Source organism: Alosa pseudoharengus, unplaced genomic scaffold (genome assembly GCF_046254945.1).
Source record: "Alosa pseudoharengus isolate Yale_2024_CS ecotype anadromous, Long Island Sound unplaced genomic scaffold, YU_APseudo_1.1 YU_APseudo_1.1_scf_13, whole genome shotgun sequence".
NCBI classification, from domain to species: Eukaryota; Metazoa; Chordata; class Actinopteri; order Clupeiformes; family Clupeidae; genus Alosa; species Alosa pseudoharengus.
In genome coordinates, this window is record NW_027468598.1 from 6,051,565 (window position 1) to 6,067,500 (window position 15,936).

Consider the following 15,936-nt stretch of genomic DNA (forward strand, 5'->3'; position numbering starts at 1 on the left):
AAAGAGGAGAAGGAGACGGAGTTCTCGGGGGCATCTGTTGCCCGGTCTATCTGAATAACCTTTAGATGAATTAAAGCCGGCCGCGCTGACTGTGAGCCCCCCGAGGAGCGCATCCTCAAAGGTTGGCTAATAGTAGCACGCAGTCGGGAGCCGTGCCATAGAATTGATCAGGCCGCTATCTCAAAGGCCAATTAAACGGGGATAAAATGCTTAGAGCGGAAGGAAGCAGCACATAAAAAAACAACCCCCACCCTCCCCGCACTGCCCTTCTCTAGGAAAAGAGAAAAAATCCATCTAGTCCGTCCTCTGCACAGCGCTGATGGTTCAGAGAATGTTTTGGCTGTGGGGAAAGGGTCATGATTAGCGGCCGTGTCAGTACTGGGCAGAAGGGTTTTTTTTTATGTGCTCACTAAATGTATCATTATGAGAAATCCTTGTTTTTGGAGCCAAATGATCAGCATTACTAACAAGTGCTTTATGTGCTCTAATGTTTTTGTCTGGGTCATTTTTAGAAACTACTAGTAGTTGTAGCGTTTTACCAACTTTTCTGAATATGTGAATGAAATGTTTTTTCTGTTTGACCCATTCTGTTTTGTTTGAATAGCCGCCGTGTCCATGTTGTATAAATCCTGCTTACACAGGGCCCGACAGACCTTCACATGGGTTTTCTTTGTAGGGTTCTGAAGCTGTTTGATGTATTATTAGGTTTAAGTATCTGATAAAAAAGATCAAATGTGATCATGTGTAATATCTTGCAAACGTGGCGACAACTAAGGGTTTTTATTCTAATAAGGAAGCTTTGCGGTTCCAAGCATGTATTTTAGTCCGTCTCTGAATTTCTTGACAATGGTGATACATCTTTGCAGTTAGTCAGTTTGTGCTATTTATGTGGGAAGCATGCAATCTTTCTGTCAGACTCTATTCTCCTCTCCAAATCACCTCTGGCCACCTTTCTGGAAGCAAGTATGTCATCAGTCCTCCTTTTTCTCCCTCTCCCTCTTTCTCCTCTCTCTCTCTCTCTCTCTCTCTGTCTCTCCCTCTCTCCGAGTTCCTTTGTTATCTCCCCAGCGATGCAGGCTTAACGGCACTCATTTAAGGCTGGTTTTGCCGCCACAGATGTTGGCTTTGAGATTGAAATGAGCTTGCTGCCATAAAAGCGAGTGAATTAAAAAAAGAAGGGAAGCAAAATAAACCTGAGGAGTCCTAAAAGAGGAGAAGTCGCCTTCTTCATAGGAGAGTGGGGGTGGCAGTGTGCCTTTGAAATGAGCTGGTGTAAAGGGATGCATCTCAAAATGTTCCTCTATTCCCTTGTGAAGGGCACTTTTCATGACATCACAGAATAGGGGAAATGGCTCCTATCATGAGCATGCCACATAACACCAGCCTGGAGGAGGCAGGAGAGCCAGTGTCAGCTGCAAAGAACACATCCAACATGCAACTTGCCATTGTTCTTAGAGAAAAGTACACACGCACACACACACACACACACACACACACACACACACACACACACACACACACACACACACACACACACACACACACACACACACGCAGGCAGGCAGGTGGACAGGTGCGTAGGAGTCGTGACTCTCAGTCTAGCAACTAGTGCCTCACTGTCCCAAACACGGTCCCTGTTTGCCATTCTCCTCATTGTACCAGTATATGCCCAACTCATATTTCATACATATAAACACACACACACACACACACACACACACACACACACACACACACACATGTGCCAACTCAAATCCCACGTTAGCCATGTATTTTAATTATGCATATCTCATCCGTATTACGAGACTGAGCTCCAGCACCCCCCCACGTCTTTCCCTCTCCTTCTCCCTCTCTCTCACTCTCTCTCTCTCTCCCACTCTCCCTCTCTCTCCCTCTCCCTCTTTCTCTCCCTCTCTCTCTCCCTCTCTCTCGCCGGGTTCCTCGCCGGCTGTCTTTCCCTCCCCCAGTCTCTCAGGCGTCTCGTCTAATGCCTGCTTTTGGCCGGCTGCTCGCTTCAGGGGGATGTGATGCTTATGACAATGGCGTCTCCATCTTGACCACGTATGTTTGTGGGGTCTTTTATCTGCATGGAGAAAGCCAGCGTATAACAGGAGTAGGATCAGAGGGAGCGGAACGGGCCAACACGCACCACGGCGAGGGATGTACGAAAAGAGGCGTGCAGAGCTTTTCATTTGGCTTTGGCTAATTCACCTTGGCACCGCCTCAAGAGGCGGTGATTAAAATGGTTGCGTGATGTGCTGAAGTAGCTTCATAATGTACATTTTCACATTTGATTATACAAGCAATTATGCTGCACTTAATGTAATTTTAAAAAATGAGCTCTGGTAAAAGCAGAGGAAGAGAATGCAGCTTGTACACAAATACGCTAGCGTGGGTTTGGAAGCTAAATCCACTCCTCGCATCTTCTGTCTCTCTACCCATCTGTCTGTCTCGCACACACACACACACACACACACACACACACACACACACACACACACACACACACACACACACACACACACACACACACACACACACAATCTATCAACAAATATTGGCACCTGTATATACTGTTTCACAATCATAGACTCATAGATGTCATTCACAGACACCTGCATCCCCATACATCTTCTCATACATGATATGTATTGTGACCATATCAAATATTATACGCATATAATATACACATACAAACTCAGGACTGCATCACATTCACATATACAATTGTGCACATATTAGGTCACCTGCCATACGGGCTTTGCATACCTGTTCCTGTAGGTTGAGTCTGTTCACAGCAGTGCACAACAGCACTCACATCAAAGTGCTAACTGCATGATGTCTTTCTCCAACTCTCGGTTAGCCTGTCTGGTTCCATTCTGTTTGTGAGTGTTAGTGCTGTGTGTGAGGCTTTGTTTGAATGTCTACTTTGTTCTGAATGAGTAAATGTGTTTGCTTTAAAGTAGTATAAAAAATAGCTTTGTTTTTTTCTGAGTTGTTACACAAACTTGGAGACATTGCTGGATTTGTATGCATAGCCAGCCCTACGCATATCCAACTATTGGGATGTTCACTGATAAGCTCGTCTCTTATTTCATGATAATAGTCATACTACAGTAGTCACACCAGTGCAATAGTTCTGGACATTTTGCCTTTAACTGAAAATCCACATCATATTTTCTCTGTTGATGCCCAGGCTTGGTCCTGAGTGTAATCCTTAGTAGTTGTACGCTGAAGGTCAAATGGTCTGTGACCTTGAGCAGGACTTGTGACTCTGAGCTCTGGACTCCCCACCTTGCATAAGAGACTGCAGCTGGTCTGAGGGCTCTGCGGAGAAATAAAAGAGCTGCTTTTGGCTCTTTCAGACTGGTTTCACCAGCCTCTCTGACGCACGATGGGCTATTGACGATGATTGAGCCCTTTGGTAGGGGGAATTCTTTCTTCGGGTTCCTTATTTGAAGTCACAGAAGGCTGTATCAGTGTTGCCATATGCATGCCTGCTTTGGGGACTTTGTAAAAGGGATGATTAATTGAAAGAGTAGAGTTTGTTTTTGTCTTTGTGTTCTCTCTCTCTCTCTCATTCGGACTTCGCAGGAGACTTGTAAACTCACTCCAAGGGCTTTTCCCTTTATAAGATCTTAGTGTTGTATTTTCTAAAAAAGAAATCTGGGACTGCTTTATTAACAATAATGTTTTTGTTTTCTGTTGCTTATCACTGAAATTCAGTTTTCTCTGCTCATGTTTTGTTGTTTAATGATTTTTTGGAATGCCAGGCCATATACCACATTGACAGAGAGAGAGAGAGAGATAGAGAGTGTGTGTGTGTGTGTTGTGTTTGTGTGTGTGCGTGCATGTGCGCGTGTGTGTGTACGTTGTTTTGTGGGCTAGAGTGTGTGTGTGAGTCTGCCTGTGTGGCAGTGGAGGGGGCACTATATGCGTGTGTGGGTGTGTATTGATGTTGGTGGTACCTCAGAGTGAAAAATCCCTACTTCCTCCAATGGACTGTGTGTCTTTCTAAGTAGGACAGTTGAATTGATGGGCCGTTGCTGCTAGGTGACCTACATACAAAACCACGGACAAAATAGATTCCTCAGTGCAGGCACACACACACACAGATGGAGTTGCTTGGTAAGATGCTCAGCAGTGTAGAACACACACACACACACACACACACACACACACACACACACACACACAAACATATGCATGCTAAGTCAGGACAAATGACTTAAATTAGAAATAGCATAAAATCAGCTTTTATGTGACATGTTCTTGCTGTACACGGCAATGCTCCAGACAGAATGCCTGGCACATGAGCACATTATAAATAGAGCTGGCGCACCTGCAATGATATCTTAGTATGTATCTTCAGATTCAGACCAGTTCTGATTGAACTTCAGTTCAGCAAGATTGTGGTATGACACTAACTGTATTGACACCATATTATATTGATACAGCAGCACAAGTGTTGCAATATGTATTTATTGTATATTACGATTTGAAATGTTATATTGGTACATATGTCTACTTTGATAACCTTGCTTCTAAAGCCCAAAATATGGCTCAAGATCTTGTCCCTCTCTTGCGTCACAGCAGAAACAGGAAAAGTCAGACTTGAGAACAAATTTACCGCACCAAGATGACCCTCGGTAAACTAAGCGTAATATACGGTACTGTAGATATAAATAGAAATAGAGAGGAAATGTATTGCGGAATCAAATCACAATACTTACTGTATGGTAAGAATGGCAGTGATATTGCATCGTGACCCAGATGCCATGATAGTATTGTATTGTCTTCTCTGCCCCAATTCTGACCCCTACGATGTGCAGCGTTTAATTCAGTTCAGTTTTGTTAATCTATAGTGCCAACGGCAAATGAAGTGGTTTCAGAGTGCTTTCACTTAATGGACCTGTAGTTGGACCTTCACCTTCTCTCATGCTCGGCACATGCTGTTAAATCACTTGGTAGCATGTGGGCTGCACTCTATGAGTACCTGTAGGGACACCCTATCTAAATATGGCTGACTTAATGAGTCTCCCGTAGAGGCCATGGCACAGTGCTGATGCAGATGTATGGCTGTGTTCTGTAGGGGACATATATGCTCCCATATGGCTCATGATCAGCCCTGTGTTTTCCTTACACTTTGGTTTCACATCCTATCAGGGGCTCAGATAGACACTTTTAGATGATCTATAACAACCTGCAGTAAATCTATAGCAACATCTGAAATCTGAATCTCAAGCACCACGGTGAATGGTAAACGGACTGCATTCATATGGCGCTTTTCTATTCCCAAAGCGCTTTACAGTTTCATTCACCCATTCACACACACACACACACACACACACACCTACACACACACACACACACACACACACACACACACACACACACACTCATACGCTGATGATGGAGGCTGCCATGCAAAGCGCCAACCTTCACATCGGGAGCAATTTGGGGTTTAGTGTCTTGCTCAAGGACTCTTCAACAGGCTCAGGAAGCGCCATGCCCAAACTGGCAAACTTCCGCTTGCCAAATGACTCCTCTACCTCCTGAGCCACCGCCACCACCAACTATATCTCTCCATATCTTACCACACACCCGGCATGGCCACACCCCACTGACACACACACACACACACAATACCAAAGAATTCAGATATCTATCTGTTCTTAGGTCATTTAGGAGGTGAGCACAGGCCAAGCTGTTTAGCTGTTAAAATCACTGGTTCATGTGTTTAAGAAGTAATGACCACACAAGGCCAAGAGGACATGACAAAGATAGAGAGAGTGTATGAGTATAAGAGAGAGAGAGAGAGAGAGTGTATGTGAGGAGGAGCGAGCAAGAGAGAGAGCGATGCACACAACCGGGAATAGCTAATTAGACATAATGATTGATAATCTCACACTCCATCACGGCACTGGAGATATGAGGTGAACAGCTCTGCATGCATTATTCAGAAATGTAGATGAACTCACTCCACCCTCCCCGCCTCTCTCCATCTTTCTTTCTCCCTCCCTCTCCCTCTTTCTTTCTCTCCCTCTCTCTCCCTCCACTAGGAATGACTTCTTATTAGAGTGTCAAAGGCACTCCCCCCAACACAGCCATTGGCTGCATGTATGTTTACCTCATAACGTCCCATAGCCATCCCCATAGTGTTGTTTATCCACATGCGTGATTTACTGCACATAGCACATATTCACGCCACTTGGCTCCGCCATGTCCTGGCATAAATGCACTCATTTGCATCCCCTGCCACATTTCCAGAATCCAACCACTATTATTAGTGCAAATCAGCACGCTAATTGTGGGTGTGTCATTTCATGAAATTGCTATCTTCGCGCAGCGCTTCAGAGAAGTAGTGGTCCAGAGCGACGCAGCCAATGGGAACGCTTCTGCTCGCCTAACAAGGTGAGGCAGAGAGTCTAATGGCCGACTCAACCCATCATCTTAGAAATGAGCTTGTGGCCGTGGAGAAAAGACCTAACGAGTTTGTGCATTTTGAATTTGTTGACTTGTTTTTTTCAGCATGCAGGACAGTCTTTTTCTCATTTTAGTTGTGTGTGTGTGTGTGTGTGTGTACTTTTTGAAAAAAAGAGAGTACTTTTTGGAAAATGCATAATAATTAGTCTGTCAGTAGTTTAGTAATTTTTTTCTTAGTATTTCAGCCGTTATGTGAGTTAATCCAAAGGGTGTACATGAAATATTGTGTGTCAAAACATTTTGTGTCAAAACTAGTATATCAGAGGATGTGTTATTAGCTCATTGTGACATGTTTTATCGCTGCTAATGAACCACTATCAGAAAAAAAGTTGCACACCTGCCAGTGGCATGCATAATCACTACACACATTGGCATGATCATATGTTTGTTGGTTAAATAAACAATTAGTTTTTCTCTTTTCTTCATTTGTCATGCCAGTTGCTATCCTTTGAGAAAAACTCCCATCATGCTCTCCTCCCCCACTCCGGCGCCTTGATATGGCTGCAGTAATTAAAGGCCTAAATTGTTTTGATGCCAGTGTAATCACATTACTCTTGTTTTGAGCCAGAGAGAAGGGGGTGAAATTGGACTTGTTGCCGTGGCGGCTCGCGCCTAGCGACAGTGGCAGCAGCAATGGGCCTTCGCGCCGGGTTTTCTGCATTTATGAACAAAGAACTGTCAGAATGCATCGCTCTCAAAGAGCTTCCCATATGCTGCTGCATTACCAGACCTGTCAGCTCACAATGTGGGGAGAGACAGAAACAATAAACCAGTAATGCAGACGCTTAAAGATTTTGAATATGATAAATCGGTGGAAACGATATGCAAAGATGGCTCAATTGAGCACATATTATGAGACAGGAATATGTTTGGTGGTGAGGGAGGGGGAATGAGTTGAATTTGGTTGGAAATGCAATAAAAAAGTGAAATAAAGGTAGGGAAGTCGACTATATTGTGTGTCTAATATCCTTCTGTTTCAGAATAAGTCATGATGCAAATCTGCAGATGATATCCCCCAAACTGTAATGGATTTGTTTAGTAAATGAAGGACCATATCTGAAATGACAGAGTAATAAACTAGGTCACTATTTTTATCGGGTGGGCATTCTATAATTAAAAGGGCAGGATTGCAAAGTGCTTTCTGATGAGACAGCTTTGAAGGCTTAACTAGCGCCTGCTCATCTTTGAGATGTGATGTCTGAAAAAAGTTAAGCCCCCACATCAGTTATTTCTCAACACTGTCTTGTGCTTAATTGTATCAATGAGAATACTAGGCCTTTTAGAGGTCAGCTAGCCTGATTGGTGGCAACATTAGCAACCGTTAATAACATGAAAGATACTTTCCACAATTCAGAAAAAACGGTAGTTGATATTTGAAGTCTACAGCCAATAAAATAACAGCCTTCACTTATGCACTCCTGAAGCAATGTTTTTGCCTGGAGTTGTTTGTAGCTCAGTCCAAGCCACTCTGTTTCCTATTTCCCAAGCCAGTGTTGTGTGCAAACACTGCAGTGTTTTGAGCATGCATAACTGAATGGGCAGATGTAGGACTGTGAAGAGATGCTGCCTGAATTTGACAAAATGTGTATTGGATTAGAATCATAGACTGGACTTTTAACTAAACACAGACCTGTTGTGTTTGGTGGTGTTGTCAGATGTCTAGGTCAGCATGTTGTTTAGCTTTCAGCTTCATGTTTATTTTCAGTGTTTGCTTTGACTAGGTACAGTATGAATGTTTGTGCCTGGGGGTTTATAGAGGGAGCTGTCTGTATCTTGACTTTTTATCTGATATTGTGTTTCTGTTGCTTATAAATGTCAGAGGGCAAGAGAATATCTGGCATTGCTCAGAAAATGTTCTTTGTTCAGGCAAATCTGTATGGAAGAGAATTAGCCAGAAAACGTTGACTGGTTCCCTGTTTTACTCTTTCTTTCAACTCCTTTCCCCCTTTATTTCTCTATTTTCCCATCCCTCCGTCCAAGCGCATATCACACTGGTCATTATAATGTAGCGGGATGGGGCTGCTACTCCAATCGATTCCTCTGTCCAGTCTCATTTAGTTTACAAGGCCTCGCAGTGCCAGGGAGCTTACCGCTCGCCTGGCCCTTTCCCCCTCCTGCTCCCCCCTTTCTCTTTTTTTGATTAACAGGATGTGTAAATAAGGCCACAAACTCCCATCGATGCATGCCAATCTATTTATCGACTTCACAGAGATCCATCTCGGCCATGGCCTCACCAAGGAGAGAGGGAGACAGAAAAGAGTGTGTTAAAGAGTGATGGTGAAAGAGTGAGAGAGAGGCTTTCAGCAGGAGTTCTAAAATGAGAGAACTAGAGAGAGAGAGAGAGAGAGAGACAGAGACAGCTCGATGAGAGAATGAGAGAGAAAGGGAGTGAGTATAAAAACTGAGGGCCATTGTCATGAGTGAAAGATCAAGAATGAAGGAGAAAGTGAAAGACAGAGAAGGAGGGTGATAGAAATATAGGTAGAGCCAGACAGAGAAGAGTGTGTGTGTGTGTATTTTCCTTTGTTCCACCATGTAGTGCCTGGGGACCCAGATGAATCCTGACCAGTGATGTCCTCTCGCCATCTCACACGCCTGGCAAGGTGTAAAAAATGAGACCCCACTAACAGGTCTCCTCTGGTGTTATTAATGGACAGGGAAGCGGGCCCATTTATCTGTGCTGGAGGAGAGTAATTGACACTTTGATTTTATTGTGTTGGCTGTTGTCTGCTTCCATCACTCGCATTTCTGTCCTCTCCTCTCCTCTGCTCCTCACGCCTCAGAGAGGTGTTTGATTGCAGTTTGATACTGGGACACGTCATTGGCCAGATCCATATAAACACACACACACATACACACACTCGGGTGTACGCAGACACACATTTATGTACATAGGAAGATGCACACATTTATCACACACACACACACATACAAACACACACGCACACGCACACACGCACACAGAGACAAGCATGGCATAAACATATAAACATATATTCTCTGCCAGTAAAGGTTCCTTGTTTCACCTACTCTGAAACTCTCTGTTGCCATGCTGTCAGTAGGCCAGTTACTGTCATCATGTCACTCCTGGAGGGAGCACACACAATCACCATTTCTCTCTCACACAGCATTAAGCATTACGTGTGTGTGTGTGTGTGTGTGTGTGTGTGTGTGTGTGTGTGTGTGTGTGTGTGTGTGTGCAGGGTGAGTGGGAGTGCTCCCATAGGGTTTAAAGTGAGGGCAATCCTGTGTTACCACACGGTGTGTGATCAGAAGAGTGTGTGTGAGTATTATGTGTGTGACTGTGTTTGTAAACAGGCTGAAGCTCTGTGTGAGGACTAGATATTCTGCACCGTGTAGAGTGGAGACAGAAAGTACTCCTGGTTACACACTTTTTTGTGTTGTATTTCAATTTAAATGGATAAAATTGGCATGTTTCCAAGCAATCTACACTCATTAACCCATAATGACTAAGTGAATTTGTTTAAATTCAGATTTATTGATAATCAGAAACCTGTCACTTACCAAATGTGTTTTGACCCTTTGCTGTGGTGCTCTAAATTATGGTCAGGTGCATCCTCTTTACTTTAATTAAAATGTCGTCTAGAACGTGATTAGACACTGCCTGTAACCGATTGGATTGATTAGATAGACTTCAGAAAGACGGTGTACAGGCAAGTCACACTACATGTAAGGCTAAATGCCCAGCCCTGTTGTTTATAGGGGCAATGCCGATACACGTTTGGATTTTATAATGTTCTCTGAGATGCGTCTGTAAAGTCTACAAGGTTTATTATTGAAAAAATGCCTTGGCTTGTTTTTCCCTAGCATGCTCTGAAAACCCTATTAGACAAAATAGCTGAACTGAGTAACTGGGCAAGAGTGACCTTGATCAGGGATGTGATAGAGAACCCAGTAGTCACTCTAAGAGATCTAGAAAACTCCTCAGTAGAAATCGGAGAACCTGACAGAAAAATGACCATCTCCAACAAGCAGGCCTTTGTGCTAATGCATCTAGATGACAGCCACTTTTGAGTAAAAAGGCATTTGAAAGCCTCCTTAGAGATTGTCAAATGGCATTTAAAGGACTCGGCAAGTGTGAGGGGAAAGATTTTCTGGTCTGATGAGAGAAAAATCGAATGCTTTGGGCAGAACTCCAAGCTCCGTGTCTGATGAATCCCAGGCCCTGCTAATCATCTAGCTAATACCAGCCCTACAGTGACACATGGCCGCAGCAGCAGACTGTGGTGCTGCTGAGTAGCAAGTACATGGAGACTGGTCAGAATTAAGGCAGGGAGATATGCAGCCAATTACAGAGAGGTCCATATGACCGGAGACCTTTCAACACAGCAATGACCCAAACCATATTGCCAAAAAACGTGTGTGGTCAGGGCAAGTCTCTCTTGAGGGAGCCACCCTGTGGGACATCTGCGGAGAGAGCAGAAGATGGCAGTTCACCGAGGCTGACCATCCAATCTGTCGTAGCTTAAGAGAGGATCTGCCAGAGAGAAGGGGATAAACTGCCTACATCCAGGTGTGAAAAGGTTGTAGACACTTATCCGAGAAGACATGCAGTTGTAATTGCTGCCAAAGGGGCTTCTGCACAGCACAGAATTAAATCTGTGCTGAATTAACCTTGATCTTGCTATTTGTATGACTGTCAGATTTCATTGACAGAAATAGCAGTTTAGCTACGGCATTGGCAACAAATGGCAATGTTATCCAAGTGAAATTAAATGAACAACAGCAAAGATCGCAAAAATGGAGAGAGTCTTGATTCAGTATGCATGTGTGTCTGAGTATGTGAGCAGCAGACTGCGGGCAGAAGGGAGGGGTGGGGTGGGGTGGGGGGTGGGGGCTGGATGGGAAGAGAATGAGAGATGCTTAATATTCACAATGCAATCTATTTACCTCCCCTCATCTGGAGAAAGGATACGTTGTCGCGGTAATAATATCTGATTTAGCCGTGTACCTCTCCTCCCTTTAAACACATCGAACTGCCCCAGGCACCAGCGCTTTTTAAGCAAAGGTCAGTTGAAGACTCATTGATTTAGCATTTTAATTTTATTTGTGCCGGAGCTCCGAAGGGGACTGGCATTAAGTGTCTTAAAGCTGTTTGGCGCTCGGTGCTGCCGAGCGTGAGAGAGCTCGCCGGCGTCGGCGGGAGTCTACCGAGGCCCTCTCACTCCACTCGGCAGACTGAGGGCTAATAAGTGTGAGGATGCGCCCGGACGCCTCCACAACAGCACGCTAACACTTATTACCGTGCCAGAGATTGGACAAATCCATGTGTTGCCATTGAAGGGCAGCGTCTGGGGAGACACAAAAGTAATGGAAAAAAGAGAGATATCATCCGTCCATTGTTGTTGCGTGAGGGACTGTGCCGTGTGTTAGGGCTTTTTGTTGTGCCAGCACGCGATTGGATCTGGTGAGTATGGCAGCCACTGTGCAGTCGGCGGTTGTGTTTGAGCGGTTTGTTGCTCAGTTACACCAGTAATCCAGTTTAAGGGTCAGTCGATAAGATGAAAAACTGTCTTGTATTTCTGTACCATTGTGGAAGGAGGAAGAGCAGTAAATGTTTTAATTTTTTAATAAATGTGGAAAAAGTAAAACCAGATATGACCAGCCACAGATGAAAAGTTGTGTAGGTGTCAGTGTGTATGTATTACATGATGGGTCTTGCAGTGTGGTTATGTAACTAAATGGCTCTGTTCATTGTGTAAGACATTGAACACCTTCTTTACAAAAACGCAATATGCTGGTGCCATTGGACAAGGAGACTTTATTGCATATATTGCTGTTGTGGCTTTCCTGTCTCTCCACCTATGATTGGGAGAATGGCTTAAGGCATGCAGGTCTCAGAGATGTTCTCTAAGGAAGTGCGTTGATCACCCTACGCCAGCAGAGACTGCCGGAGTCATCAGGCAGCCCGTGGGCCTCGCTGATTGGCTATCTGCCCAGAGAGCTGACCCCAGACCTGAGCTGTACTTGTTGATGACACTCTAAACTCTGGCAGAGAAATCCAGAGTAGTGACCATTAACCTTGGCCTTCACTTTAACATCTCAGGATGAGCTTCCCTCACTCTGCCCTGTCCATCAAGCAGATGCGGCCTGTGAGAAACAGAACATTCCCACAACATTATCCCTGAGCTCCTCCTAAATGTTCAGGCAGATGGCATTCTGTTCCACCCCTGCTATTTTCGGCCCATTTATGCTCTTGGATTTTAGCTTGGTCAGACCGTGACATGGTAGTAGATAAAGGAGCTCGGCCCTTCTCGGAGGGCTGATGGAGCTATTGCAGCTAGACAGGGCTGCTAGGCTGTTTTCTATGTGTCCACAAATAAACAAAGCAATTGTAAACAAAATAAAAGCCTGACACAAGCATCTTACCCACTTTGCTTACATGCTGTGCATTCTCAGAAAGTGGGCCCTAACGTGTGTCTATGTAATCTAGTGTCAGCGTTGGGGCCTGATGTTTTTGGGCTTTTTTGCTGCCATATAAATAATGTATGGTGGTGTAGCAGGTGGTATACGGCAAGGTGTGCTTTTCCCCACCTGCTCTAGAGAGCAGAGCAGAAGAGGAGACGCCGGGGAACATGGGAGATTTAGCCAGCAACCACCACCAATTTGAACCCAAACTGTGTGTTAGTGATGGGAGCTTTTGTGAAGAAAAGTGCTACTGTATATGTGTGTGTGTGTGTGTGGGTGTATGTGTGTGTGTGTGTGTGGGGGGGGGGGGTGTTTGTATGTTTGTTTATTTGTGTGTGTTTGTGTTTGTGTGTGTGTGTGGGTGTGTGTGTGTGTGTGTTGGGAGTGAACTGGAACTGTGCTTAAGCACCTTGCATCTCCCTCTCTCCTCCCTCTCTGGCAGTCTCCCTCCTCTACCACCCAGCGTGTGGCAGGCGGGCGGGCATGGGGCTGTTGGTGAGAAATTGCTCCTGACAGCTGATTTGTTGGTTGTCAGAAGTGGTCGGCATGGGGCTGATAAGGGGGCAAAGAGGGAGAGGAGGCAGAGGGAGGGAGAGAGGGAGGGAGGGAGGGGGGGAGGGGGAGAGCGAGCGTCATATCTCTTCGTCATTTTCAAAGGCAGCCTGAGAAAGCCTGGGCCCCACAAACACATGTAAATATCTCTCCCCCAGAAATCGCTGGGGATGCGGCCCCCCCAACCCCACTCCCCTTCCTTCATGTTCCCACTGATATTCCTTTCAAAGCCCTGCGCGGCTCCGCTCTGCTCCGTGTGTGCTGCTAATGCCTCTTCTGCAGAGGTGGCACGGCAGCCTTTGCATAGTAGTGTTCCTGTTCTATTCATTTACTCCAGCCTCAAGTTCTCCACTTTATTTCATCTCACAAAGTCTTCATTTTGACACATTTTGAAATGAGGTAGATCTATTAAGTGCAAGATTTAAGAGGGAAGTGTTGCTGTTTTTATTGTTTGTATGCTTTATTTCCCTGGTGCTGATTCTGTGTGATACTTCTTAGTAGACGGGAGTCTTTAAACATGCACTAATGGAATTATAGAAGAGCCATACAGTGTTTATAATGAATGTGCAGTGTTGCCTCAGTAGATGCAGTGAACTCCCATGTCGTCTTTGATGAGCTGCACAGTTTACCAGCAGGGTTTGGAAGGATATCGGAAGGCAGGAAGAGAGAAAGAAATAGAGTGAGAGAGAGAGAGAACGAGCAGTGTCCTTTCAGTACAGTTTTTGCCCTTCGTTGAAATAAATAACTAGAAAAACAGACTGAAACAGAGTTGAGAATTACAGTAAGAAGAATGGATTGAGAAAGATATGGACTGAGAAATGCTGAAAAAAGGGAAAGCAGAAAAAAGAGAGAGAGGACAAGAGAAAGTCACCCCCTCAAACAGAGGAAGACGAAGGGAAAGGCACAGAGAGAAAGTGTGTCTGCCTTAAATGAAGGGACAGCCACTGGGCACATCCAAACGGTGATTAAATCAGTTGTGTACTCACTTTACACTTTTTATATGAAGGAGATATTTAAATGAACCACCCCTTATTTACTGACATTAAATACGGTATAAGGTTTATACCTTTATCCTTCATGTATTCTACTGGAAGTCTGAGTTCCACATGCTCATTGCTTTGCCACAGCACAGTTAAGTTAGTGACGCTTGCTTGGATCTGAAGTGGAGCGAGAGCTGCGGTCCAAGCGGAGGTGGGAGAGGGCTGGCCGTGTGCTGGCCGTGTGCAGCGGCCCTCAGCTGAAGCTCTGCCAGCAGGATGTCCTGCAGGGGTCATACAGGAAGCTTTTTACAGAAGGGAGAAGGGAGGGGGTCACAGGGTAATTGGCCCCTACAGAGGGGGAAGTGTGTGTGGGGGCAGTGTGTCAGTCCCTCCACGATGGACCTAGCATCAATAACAGCAACACACACACACACACACACACTCGAACAAACAGAAATAACACACTTAATGCTATTTTACTTTCCTCTCTTCCCCCACTGTGCTTACACACGCTTGAGCTTAATACACACACACACACACACACACACACACACACACACACACACACACACACACACACACACACACACACATACACACACACACACACCTCCTGGCCTCTCCTGACCTGTTCATGAAGCTTTGTCCCGCTCCATTCCTCAGTCCCTCAGCTGGAAATGTAGTGTCCGTGTAGGTTGTGTCTCTCGTGGAGTTGTGTATGTGTGTGTGTCTGTTGTTATGTTTTTCATGGCGGAGGCATTGACCTCTCTATAGTCCTTCAGAAGTGCTCAGCAGTTACACCTGCGCTAAGCCGCCACAGTTTATCCTGGTGGGTGGGAGACAGAGGGAGGCGGCCCGGGGCTGAGTGCCTTTCCTTACCTCCCTCCTCTCCTCTCTCCTCTCCTCTCCTCCCTCCTCTCCTCTCCTCTCCTCTCCTCTTCTCTCCTCTCTTCTCCTCCCTTCTCCCTCCTCACCTCCCCTCTCCTCTCCTCTCCTCTCCTCTCCTCTTCTCTCCTCTCTTCTCCTCCCTTCTCCCTCCTCTCCTCCCCTCTCCTCTCCTCTCCTCTCCTCTCCTCTCTTCTCTTCTCTTCTCCTCTCCTCTCCTCACCGCTCGGCTTCACTCAGTGATGGCGAGAGCTGGAGATGGATGATTACAGTGGAGCAGTGGAGAGTGTGTGTGTTTTTCCCCACCAGTCGCTCTGTGTGTGAATATAGCTGCCGGCTCCCATAATTGCCTTCAAGGTTGTGGAGGGGGGGGGGATGTTTTGCCGGTGCAGGTGAAGGGTCACTGGATTGTTTATGTGCGCTGCCCTTATCTGGTGTCCTGCCTCTATCTGGGCTTATCTCCCATCAGAGCGTGGAGAGAGGACCCCTGCACTTCCTGCTGTTTTGGCCTCTGTGTCGTGGCCCACCACTTATTTCTGCCATCGCTATTTCAAATGGCCTTAAGGCCTGCCTACATTTAGACAAGCGTCCCTGTGTTGCTTTC

The 15,936-nt window shown here is 45.5% G+C and overlaps 1 protein-coding gene across 10 annotated transcripts in view; it reads left to right on the forward strand.

Annotated features, from left to right (window-relative positions):
• msi2b (musashi RNA-binding protein 2b) overlaps window positions 1–15,936 on the forward strand; it is a 226,662-nt gene that overhangs the window by 139,702 nt on the left and 71,024 nt on the right. The gene's annotated exons all lie outside the window — the stretch shown is intronic.